A 12,350-nucleotide genomic window follows, 5' to 3' on the forward strand; every position below is an offset into this window, starting at 1 on the left:
ATTCAAGTGGGCAATGGTACCCGCTTAGCCATAAAAAATATTGGCACTTCTTTATTCTCTTGACCTAATTTTATTTTACGTAATGTTTTGCATGTTCCAAAAATTACAAAAAATTTATTATCTGTGCAAAAATTTACTTTAGATAATAATGCTTTCATGGAATTTAACCCTTCTTGTTTTTTTGTTAAGGATCGCATCTTCGAGAAGATTCTACACAAAGGCCCGAGTAGGAATGGACTTTATCAATGGTCCCCCTCTACATCAGCCGCACCACCTAGTGTTTTTTCCAGTGAACGTGCCTCTCATCACGATTGGCATGCACGTCTCGGTCATCCTGCTGATCGAATACTTCGTCAAGTTGTGTCTCAATTTCACCTACCCGTCACGTCTAATAAGAAGCTACCACTTTGCCCCGCCTGTCGCCGTGGCAAAAGTCACCAGCTTCCTTTTTCTATGTCTGATCACCCATCACATGTTCCTCTAGAATTAATTTTTTCTGATGTTTGGGGACCTTCCCCTGTTTTATCAAATAATGGTGCTCGTTATTATGTTATTTTTGTTGATCATTTTAGCAAATTTTCTTGGTTATATCCCATTAAATGCAAATATGATGTTTTCACCATATTTCCTAAGTTTCAGGCTTATGTCGAAAGGCTTTTTGACCGTAAAATTAAATCCATTCAAACCGATGGCAGTGGCGAATTTCAAAAACTCCGACCTCTTTTTACATCACATGGCATCCATCATCGTTTAGCATGCCCTCACACTCACGAATAAAATGGGTCTGTAGAACGCAAACACAGGCACATAGTAGAAATGGGCCTCACTTTACTAGCCCATTCTTCCACTCCTTTAACCTATTGGGCTGAAGCTTTCCAAACAGCGTCCTATCTCATCAATAGATTGCCCTCTCCAGTCCTAAATCACCTTTCCCCCTTTCAAACACTTTTTAACCTTCGCCCAAACTACACGTTTCTACGCGTTTTCGGATGTGCGTCTTGGCCACACCTACGCCCTTATAACCGACACAAACTGGATTAACGATCCGCCGAATGTGTCTTTCTCGGATATAGTCCCTCCCATCGCGGCTAGAAATGTCTTCATCTTCCCTCTGGCCGCCTCTATATTTCCCGACATGTCATTTTCGATGAATCTTCTTTCCCATTTTCTCGCCCTTCCCCTTCCACTTTGAACCCACCCTCTCAACACACTCTCTTCTATTCTCTCCCTCCTTCCCCTAACCCACCCTCCCACGCTCCTCAACGCCTCCATAACCCACGGAGTCACCCCCCAACTCCACCACCACCTTCTACTTTCGCTGAGGTCACCTCCCCCACTTCATTAGCACCTACTACTACTAACACTATCTCTCCTTCTTGTACACAGGTTGCACCTGCAGAAACTGCTCCGCCAGCTCCTCCTCCCCGACAACATGGCATGCAAACTCGCTCCAGGAACAACATTTTTAAGCCAAAGACCCTTCCAGAGGGACTCATTCGGTATCCTCTCCCAAAAGCACTCACTGCCACCACTTGCTCCGATGATGTCGAACCGACCAGCTACTCCTCTGCTGCTCCACACCCTACCTGGCGCGCCGCCATGAACACTGAATTTGATGTGTTACTCACCAATGGTACTTGGACCCTGGTCTCTCCACCCCCCAATACCAACATTGTTGGATGCAAATGGGTTTTTCGTCTTAAACGCAAAGCCGACGGCACCATTGATCGCTACAAAGCCCGACTTGTCGCCAAGGGTTTTCATCAACAACCTGGCATTGACTACGGCGAGACCTACAGTCCGGTGGTCAAGCCCACCACCATTCGCTTAGTTCTCTCTTTGGCAATCTCATCTGGATGGTCTATTCGCCAGATTGATGTACAAAATGCCTTCCTTCACGGATGGCTTTTCGAAGACGTCTACATGGATCAACCTCCTGGTTTTATTCATCCCCAATACCCCAATCATGTTTGCAAGCTACACAAGGTACCGTACGGTTTAAAGCAAGCTCCCCGCGCTTGGTTTTCTCGTCTCAGTGATCCCCTTCTTGAGCTTGGTTTTGTGGGATCTCGCTCTGACTCCTCTCTATTCACTCGGTGTACCCCTCAACATACCACATACATCCTCATCTACGTTGACGACATACTTATCACCAGTTCCACTCCTCACGAGACCACCTCCCTTCTGCAATCCCTCCGAGTTGACTTTGCAATCAAAGACCTTGGCCCCCTTCACTTCTTCCTTGGCATGGAAGCCATTTCTACACCTGATGGTCTCATTCTCTCTCAACAACGCTATATCTTGGATCTCCTTCGCAAAAGCAACATGACTAATGCTAAACCGGTCAAATCTCCCATGTCCACTGCACATACCCTATCTCTACTCTCCGGGGACCCACTTAATGACCCATCCTCTTACCGCAGCCTTGTTGGCGGTCTCCAATATCTTTCCCTCACCTGCCCCGATATCTCCTTTGCCGTCAACAAAGTTTCTCAATTCATGCACCTCCCCACCTCTATCCATCTCCAAGCCGTCAAACGCATCATTCGCTATCTCAAATTCACCATCTCCTACGGACTACTCTTCCGTCGGTCCCCCTCTCACACCCTCCAAGCCTTCTCTGATATTGATTGGGTCGGCTGCCCTGATGACCGAAAATCCACCGGTGGCTTTTGCGTCTTCCTTGGCCCCAACCTCATCTCATGGTCCTCTCGCAAACATCGCACTGTTGCCCGCTCAAGCACTGAATCTGAATATCGCACCCTCGCCATCACTGCTGCCGAACTCATTTGGCTCCAATCCTTTCTCCGTGACCTTGGCATTTTTCTTCCCCATCCCCCTACACTTTGGTGTGACAATATTGGCGCCACCTACTTATTCGCCAACCCTACCTTCCATGCCCGTACAAAACACATTGAAATCGACTTCCACTTTGTCCGCGATAAAGTCGCCTCCAACACCGTTGTTGTGCGTTTTATCTCTAGCAAAGACAACCTCGCTGACATCTTCACTAAACCCACCGCTTTCTCTCATTTCTCTCTCATGCGAACCAAGCTCAACGTCATGTGCCACGTGTCTCGCTTGCGGGGGCGTAATGGAACCAACACATTCAACTCCACAAATCTTCCCAAGGCAACGTCCATATTCTCTAGAAGGCAAGTGTGTGACCTGCAAGAACACAATCCTCCCAAGGAATCTCAAGCAACGGCTACATCCAAAATTAGGCAAATGAAATCCTACAATTATGGCAAACCCAATCAACCCAACGGCTAGTACAAGAAAGGAAAACCAAACAACTGTCATTTATTTTGTACAATACTTTCCTTCGTAAATCTCTCAAAGAATGTATATAAATTCATCATGTATCAATGAAAATGCAAACAAGCAATTACATAGAAAATATCAAACTCTATAGGAATAACCATGGAAAATTTCGTCTAGCTCAAAGCAATGGAGCAGTTCGTCTCTCTCTCTCTCTATGAATTTGAAAATGGTTCACACCTCGTTCTAATGTATTCGTATGCTTGAATTGAATGGTTTTTTAGGTTTTTATTTTATGTGCTTTGCTCGATTTTTTATATTATTCAGCTGTTCTACGATACAAATGTGGGGGAGCTTCTGAGCTTCATGGGATTCGTATGATAAAGTTAGATGTTGGATTACTTAAGAATGTAATTGATCCAAGTTTCATTCTCATTTTCATTTATGCGATTGCTTAATTGGTTGCTTGTTGAAGGCTGTCAAGTTTTTGTTTTGGGTCAGTTTACAATCAAACTTAAGGTTTTTCTTAAGTCAATTATTGTTGAATTCATGGATTCTTAATTTAAATATTTTATTATCACAATTTAGATTTTGATGCCTATGCCCATATTAAGAATCTATTGAAGAATTAGTCATATATTTTTTAAGTTTTTTTTCATAAATCTTAAAATTTTGAAAATGTTGCTATCTTATGTGCAGTGCACCACCTGCAACATTTCGTTGTGCTGATGGAAAAGTCAAAAGGGTCACTCTTCCCGAGGACACTTATATAAAAAAAGTTCTACCAGAAACATCCGGACTCAAAACACAAAGATGCCATAAAGTATTGCTTTGTTTCTATATCTCTAGTTTCTCTTTGTGACATGCCCATCTTGTTATGAATTTGGTTTTCTAAAGGTGCTAACAGTATGTTGATGAATAAAAATTGATGGCCCAAACTTAATCTGTGAACAGAAAAAGGAACAAAATGTTCTGAGTATGTTTTGCATTCTAGTTCTATCCGTTGGCAACCTTGAATATTTGCTAACATTTTAATACAGGTTGAATAGGCTACCTCTGTGCTTGAAATTGATCCTGCATGTTGCTGACGTGACTTTGCTTTGGGTGTTCAAGGGTTTTGTTATTCCATGTGTGCACAAATACTTATCTTGGAACACATAAGTAAACTAGTTGCTTGATTCTGGAAAAATGGCAAAATCTTTTGATGAATAAAGAGACTATTTCTCAGGATAGGACTGTTGTTCTTGATTTTTTTGGGTCAACTCATATGAGTCATTTAGAAACTGAATGTACTATAAATACCAAGCTACTTGACATAATTGGTCAAAAAGTTAAATTGGTTTTGCTTATGCTTTCGGTTGATGCTCAAGTTTTCCTTTACTTGCTTACTGGGGAATTGATGGCTGTGGTGTGATTTTTTTTTTTTTTGAGCTGCAAGTCACGTTACTTGTGTTTTTACTTCTTTTTAGTGTTTTTGTGGTGTTTTTCTTTCATATTGGATTTCAATTCGCTTCCATCTTCTTTGAATTCTAACATTTGCTAAATTTTCAGAATGAATCTTAATGATTAGTGGGCGTCTATCCAATTTAAATTTCTGACTACGAAAGAAATATGCATAAAACTCGTAATTTTGGGTCATGGACTTTTTAATTGTACAATTCACATAAGGTTTATGTATGGTCTTATCATGACCTTTTAAGCAGCATGGAATTTGTTTTGTGCATTCAAAGGCATTATAACTCACTTAAGGCTTCATGTTTGTACATGATCTGTGGTTTTGAGCCCCCTGCTGCTCGAGTTTTTGGTTTTCGGGTGCTTGACCTGAACGAGCAGGGTATTGTATATTCTTGAATTTAGCCCTTTCCCTGACCATATGCTCTTTGTCTAGCCCAAAAAAAAAGAAAGAAAGTAAATTTAACTGCTTTTATTTGTTGATGCCTAGATGGAATATCGGGCAGAGAAAAAAACAAAGAAGGCGGCAAATAAACGAATGAAGCAGATTGCACGTCTTCAAGGGAGGAAACCTCCTCCTAACCCATATCCTAGTGCTGTCAAAGAGATTCAAGCTGAGGAGAGGAAGTATGTTCATGACCGTTTCTTGACATACTCAAAATCGTGGAGAAGTTGAAAGAGGAGAAGTCGGCTGAGGCACGTGACAAATACGGCCGGAGGAGGTGGCTTCTAACCTTAAAGTGCCATGTTTTGCTTTTGGATCCCGAGTTGTGGTAATAACGTTGGCTTTGAGGTTTAGGTCACATATGAGCTGAAATTATTAGACCAAGTACATTAAAAAGGATTTCTTTTTCATTTTTAAATCTCAAGATTTTTGTTTTTAAGTGAAAAACTACAAATTCTGTTATTGATTGAAGCTCTGAGCAAATATGCATTAAAATCATGTTTGCATTCTTATATATTAATTAACCGTTTTCCTGAGTACCATTATATATATTAATCTTGCAAGCTAGGTCACATCACGGCTACGGGGTTCTTGATATGGAAAGAGACAACAAATTGACACAGTGGATTCTCTACAAGCCTGAAAATCAGACAGCCCCTGATCCAGCTTGTCGTCGACTCATGTCAATGCAGCCTTGTTTTCATGCTCCCCCATTTTATGATTGCAAGGCAAAGACAGGAATTGATACAGGTGCACTTGTTCCTCATGTGAGACATTGTGAGGATATGAGTTATAGCTACCTTACTAATGATTCTCGTGCTTTACTTGACCAATTTTGCATACATATTTATATGTAAAGTAGACTCATTTGTGTAGATAGAAGTGCTCATAGACTCCTGCTCTGCCATTGGCTAGTCATAAGAAAAAATATTGAATATATACTTTTTTTTTTTTGCTGCAGATATACATTTTCTTCTTTAACTTTACTCCAATGTAAAGCTAATTAACCTAAAGAGGATAATTTGAGTAATATTTTTGTGATTCAACTTGTACATAAATGTAATATGCCACTGTTTGATCAAAACTTGGACCCTGCTGTGGACTGATGTGTGGCAACATGAAGGTATATGCTTTTGCCCGATCCAAGGTGTTCAACTTCTTTTAGATGTGACTAATGGTAGATGACCAATTTAAAAAGGTTATGAAACAAATTGTCCAATTTTTTTTTTTTTTTTTTTTAATCTGACAAGAAAAGGGTTACAAATTATTAAAATACCAAAAAATGGGTGAGCTTCCCAACAATATACTCAAAACGAATAACAGTACAAAAAAACAATAGAATAATAAAAAAAATGCTTAATCCTAGAAAGGAAGATTTATGTCTTCTTTGTGTTGTTCTAAAATTAATGTGGCTTTTAAAATTATTATTGGATCAAAATTCAATAATCATCTATCACAAATTTAATGATGATTCTAAAAACCATATTAATTTTAAAAGGGCACAAACAAAAACATAGATCTACCTTTTAGCATTACTGGGCCAAACAAATAGTGTATGTTGGTGTGTAGTTCAACTACATGGAGACAACTAGGGGTGAAAAAACGGTTAGTAAAATTCACTAATCGCCTAGGAGCTGCTAACCGCTTTTTAAAAGAATTTTTTTTTTTTTTTAAAAAAAAAGCCAAAACGACGTCATTTCTATGGTAATACGATAATACCTTATACTACACATACAACATCATTTCTATATATATATATAGGCTGCCGACAGTTTTTTCAAAACCTAAAACTGCTAATTGTAACCGCCTAAGCGGTTAGCGTTTTTCCTAACCACCTTTAAAAGTGATTAGTGCGGTTAGCGGGTTAATAACTGCCCACCTTTTTACCCCTAGACACAACTGAATGCCACATTGCTTTTATGCTCATCAAGGAAGTCGTATATTGGTTTCTTTCATTTTGATTAACCCACATTGCTTGTAGTGTGTGCTTTTGGTCTTGCACATTCTATTAAGATGCGTAAAATTTTTTTCTACGGCTTTCAATGGAAATTTGATATATCGGATAAAAACACTAAATACAATGGAGATGAAAATATCATATTTTTAATTCAAATAAATCCCATGAACTTTTCTATTAATTCTAACCCAACGCCCACCACTCACCACTGAACCCCCACCCACCTACGAGTTCTCAACACCAAAGTCTCTAAAACCAACCAAGACGGTAGATTCTGTGGTTTTATCAATGAGTATTTTGTCTAGGGCTGGCAAAACGGGTCGACCCGCTGACTCGTAATGGCCCGCGACCCATTTAGGGTAAACCCAAATACGACCCGTTTAGCTAATGGGTCGGCTCCACCAAACTCGGACATGACACTACAATTTCACGGGTCACCCGACACGACCTGCTTAACCCATTTAAAATAATGGGTCGTGTCGGGTCGGACCCCCATTTAACCCGTTTAGCTTAGAAAGGGAATTTTTTTTTTTTTGGAAAATGAATGTGATAATATCATTGGCATTCACAAATCATAATAGTTTTAGTTTAATTGTCTATTCAAATAGCAATTAATCTCTTGAAATTAAACTCCAAACGCCAAATCAATTAATAGGCTTAATTGTCTAATCAAGTAGCAACTCCATCTCTTTGGAATTTAACCCAAAATCACTTATCAAATATCAAGTAAGCTAAAAGCCTAAAACCATATTAAGAAAAAGATAGTAAAAAAGATCTACCAAAATCATAGTAAATTTAGTAATAACAAAAAAAAGTAACAAAACTACATCATCATTACAAATACAAATTGGGTTCCCATTTTTGCCCCGTATTGTCCACTCTTGAACTATCCACAAATATGCTCTAGATGAACTTATAGAGACAACGAGTGAAGTCGGCTTCTTAGATTCAATTGGTATTTGTGATGCTTTCTCTGTCACTTTCCATGTTCCTACACTGAAGACAGATGATGCAAAGAAGGTAAATTATTTTCAAGCAATTTTGCTCTTGTTTTGGATATATAGTGGTTGTGGTGTTCTTATTTGGCTTTCTGTTGCTGGATAGCATCAAATTTCCATCAATGCTAGTAAATTAAACAATGGGAGAGCATTATAAAGAAAGGAGGTGGCGTGACACTCTGATGAGAGGAGAGGAAAGAAAATGATGTTTTAGGTTTATGAGTTTTTTTTTTTCTTAAAAAAAAAATAAAAATAAAAATAAACGTGTCTTGCGGGTCACCCGGTTGAACTGCAAGAGAAAAATAAACGGGTCATAAAGGGGTTACTCGTCTATGACTAGGGGTGGGCACGGGTCGGTTCGGGGCGGATTTCTGCAGTTTTCCTACTCGAACCCGCACCCTGCGGGTTGGAAAATTTCAACCCAGGTGCCTGGCACAAGGAACAAAATTCCCGCGGGTCGGGGTAGATCGGGGCGGGTTGGGCGGGTTGTGCGGGTTTCTTTCTTCTCCTCCATTTTCATTTCTTTTGCAGATTTATCATCGATTTTCCTTCTAAACAAACAACCCAACAATCAGAAATTGCTAAATCCCAAGATTAACCCAACATCTTCAGATTAAGATAATGAAAGAAGAGATCTCTTGGATCCTCATTCATGAAAGAGGTCTAGAGAGAGAAAAAAACCTGGATCGGCGGAGGTTGAGCAGTGGCACAGATGAAAGAAGAGTCATATGAGAGAGAGGAAGAGAGACGAGAGAGAGGGAGAGAGGCGAGACAGCAAAGAGAGAGGCGAGACTGAGAGAAGAGAGGAGAAGGAAAAAAAAAAAAAAAAAGAGGTGAGGGGGAGGTGGCTGGAGAAAAGTAGGGTTTTTCTTTTATTTGATTAATGTGGGGCGGGGCGGGGCGGGTCGGGTATCCGGGGAAAAAATTTGCTATAACCAGTAACCCGCCCCGCCCCGCCCGGGTTTGGGAAAAAACCACCCGTACCCGCGAAAAATAACTTAAAATCTGGCTTTTGCGGGGCGGGGTGGTTTTGCGGGTTTGGCGGGTTTTTGCTCACCCCTATCTATGACCCAAACCCATTAAGGGTAAACCCAAACCCAGTAATTTCGTGTCGTGTTCATGTTGAGTCTGCGGGTCATGTCAAAATTACCAGCCATAATTTTGTCTATGAGGTATTTTGTCAAAAGAAAATGAAATTATTTGGTATGAAAGATTATATTATTTTTTAGTGTTTCAAGCTGAGATGTCTGTAGAGGGTGCAAAACTTTTTGTTTAGCATTTTCTCTCCTCAATTTTAGCTATGTGTTATGCCGCGCCTCACCTCGCCTCTCACGGTATGTCTTGCCTCTCGGTGAAGCTCTCAAGCTCTCTTTAGTTTTTTTTTTTTTTTTATGTTTTTTTGTTTTTGTTTTTGTTTTTTTTTTTTTTTTTTTCAGTCATGCCTAAAACTTGTGCATTTTTAGTGAATTTCTATTACCTATATCTGATATTTGAAGTAATCCATAGAATTTATATAATTTATGTCCCAAATTTACAAAATTTTCAATAACTCTAGTTAGATGTAGATCTAATTCTAAAGTTTTAAAATTTACAACTGTTTTTCAAATTTACACATGTGATATATTCTGATTTATTATTCATAGGGAACTGTAAATATATCTCAAAGTGATGCTAATCTCATTCTGGGCAGTGCTAATCTCGTTCTCTGTCTCTGTTTCAGGTTTATTCATGACCTCATATCGTCTTGTCTCTCTTGTTTTCTTGCTGCAAGGCAAGCAAGGTAAGGTACATTTGATTTTGGTTTTATACTTAATTGGGTTGCAATGCTATTGATTTTGATTTTTGGTGTATTATTGCTAATTTTGGTATTCTTATTTATAAATGGATTCTTAGATTGATTTGTTTGGAGCTGTATTAATTGGGTTGCAATTTATACTGCTTGTTATTACTAATCTGCAATCTATACTGCTTGTTAATTTTAGCTAGCCACCTATTAGTATAGTTATGGACTGAAGTCTGGTATCAATTTTCTGTTTGAAGTTTAACTTGCAACATGGCGGATGCTGACGACGGTGACATGCAACTTGTTGATGAAAATACAGTTGAAGAGTATGAGAATGAGGATGAGTTCGAAATTAGCCTAGATGCTAATATAGATGACAAAATTGGTAGTATTGGGGTTCATGATATTGCTACATCTTCATTGGTTAGGCTTTCAAGTGCAGAAGATAGTTCAATCAATTCACATAAGAGAAAGGAGAGGCAGAAGACCTATTTTGTTTGGAATCATTTTGTTGAAGTAGATGATGGTGGTGGTGTGAAAAAAACTAATGCAAATGGTGTAAGACTAAATTCAAAAAAAAAAATCTAGTACTACAACTACATTGGTTAGGCATTTGAAAAGTTGTTTTAAGTTCATAGGATCTAAGAAGCAAAAGACTTTGTAGGTTGATGCTAGTGATGACGTTGCAAATTTCCATTTTGATGAGACTAGGGTGAGAGAACTTATTTCTCACATGATCCTTTATCATGAGTACCCATTTATGCATATGGAGCATGCGTTATTTAACAAGGTTATGAAAGCTTGCACACCACATTGGAGAAAGATCTCTCGGATTATTGCTAAGGCTTTGTGTTTTGCCACTTATGAAAAGGGGAAAAAAATTGAAGTCTTTTTTGAGTAAGGTTAACAAAGTTAACATCATAATTGACATGTGGACTTCATGTCAAAAGGGTTCTTATATTGTCGTAACATGTCATTTTATAGATGCAACATGGTGCTTAAATAGGCGTGTGTTGAACTTTTGTAATCTTCCCCCTCCACACACTGGACATGCAATTACTAAGACACTACTTAAATGTTTTAGAGATTGGGATATTGAGAACAAAATTTGTTCAATCACTGTAGACAATGCAAAGGCTAATGATTTGTTCTCAATCATTATTGGAGGGAAGCTATTTCAATGTTAGATGTTGTGTACATGTAACTAATTTGATGGTTCAAGATGGGCTGGTTGAAATTAGGAAAATTGTTGATTGTGTTAGGTGTGGCATTAGATACCTAGTTGCATCCGAATTAAGGTTACTGAAATTTGCTGAGCATGCAAAGAATTTGCAATTGTCTAAGAAAAAACTGTTTTTGGATGTGCCTACCCGTTGGAATAGTACCTATATAATGTTAGCAACTGCACTTGAGTTTAGGGAGGTTTTCCCTATGTATAGTTATGTTGATCATATATTTACTTGGGTACCTTCACATGAGGATTGGGTTAAAGTTGAACATGTGTGTGAACTCTTGGACGTATTCAACCGGGTAACGAAGATTGTATTTGGAAGTGACTATCCGACAGCTAACTTATTCCTGCCTAAAGTTTGGCGGATGAAGGAAGTCCTAACTAAGAAATCTAATTATAAAAATGAATACATTAGATCCATGGCACAAAGAATGAAAGAAAAGTTTGATAAATATTAGGGTGAGTGCAGTTTGTTGATGTCAATTGCTGCAATTCTGGACCCAAGGTGTAAGATGATGTTGATTAGATTTTGCTTTCCAATAATCTACAGAGTGAAGTTACTGCAAATATTGAGCTTGTTAAAAAAAGTTTGAAAGAAATTTATGAAGTGTATGTCAATGAGCACAATTCAAACCTTGTGGAACAAAATCTTCAAAAAAGCTCTTGCTCTTCACATGATGCTTCAAGTAGTGCTGGTTGTGCTGTAATTTGTGAAAAGGGTAAAGATGGTAGGGATTTGTTTGAGTCATTCATTAGAACTACTGATTCAGTGCAGCAATCTATTAAATCAGACTTGGACGTATACTTGGAAGAGAGTGTATTCATACCTAAGAAGGGTTTGTAATTTGATGCATTGGAATGGTGGAAAGCCAATACCTTGAAGTACCGTATTTTGTCTAAAGTGGCCAAAGATATCTTGTCAATCCCTATTACTATTGTGACTTGAGAGTCTACTTTTATTGCTGGGGGAAGGGTTATTGATCCCCATAGAGCTTCACTATCAGCTGAGACAGTGGATAAGTTATTATGTGTGGTTGATTGGGTGAGATCAATGTATGGGCTAAAAAAGGGTGGTGCCGTGAGTTTCAATTTTTCCTAAATTATTTTTATTATTTTCAGTTTCTTAATATCTTGTACTTGAACTAATTACTTTGCATTTGTTATGTTAGGTGGAGGATACATATGATTGTGAGGTGGAGATTTATCTGCTAGAGGGAAAATAA

At 38.7% G+C, this 12,350-nt stretch overlaps 1 pseudogene; it reads left to right on the forward strand.

The window, feature by feature from the left end:
• The first annotated feature begins 11,288 nt into the window (after positions 1-11,288).
• LOC148587677 (zinc finger BED domain-containing protein RICESLEEPER 2-like) lies at positions 11,289-12,350 on the forward strand (annotated as a pseudogene).

The sequence above is a fragment of the Corylus avellana genome, chromosome 2 (assembly GCF_965113065.1).
Source record: "Corylus avellana chromosome 2, dhCorAvel1.hap1.2, whole genome shotgun sequence".
NCBI classification, from domain to species: Eukaryota; Viridiplantae; Streptophyta; class Magnoliopsida; order Fagales; family Betulaceae; genus Corylus; species Corylus avellana.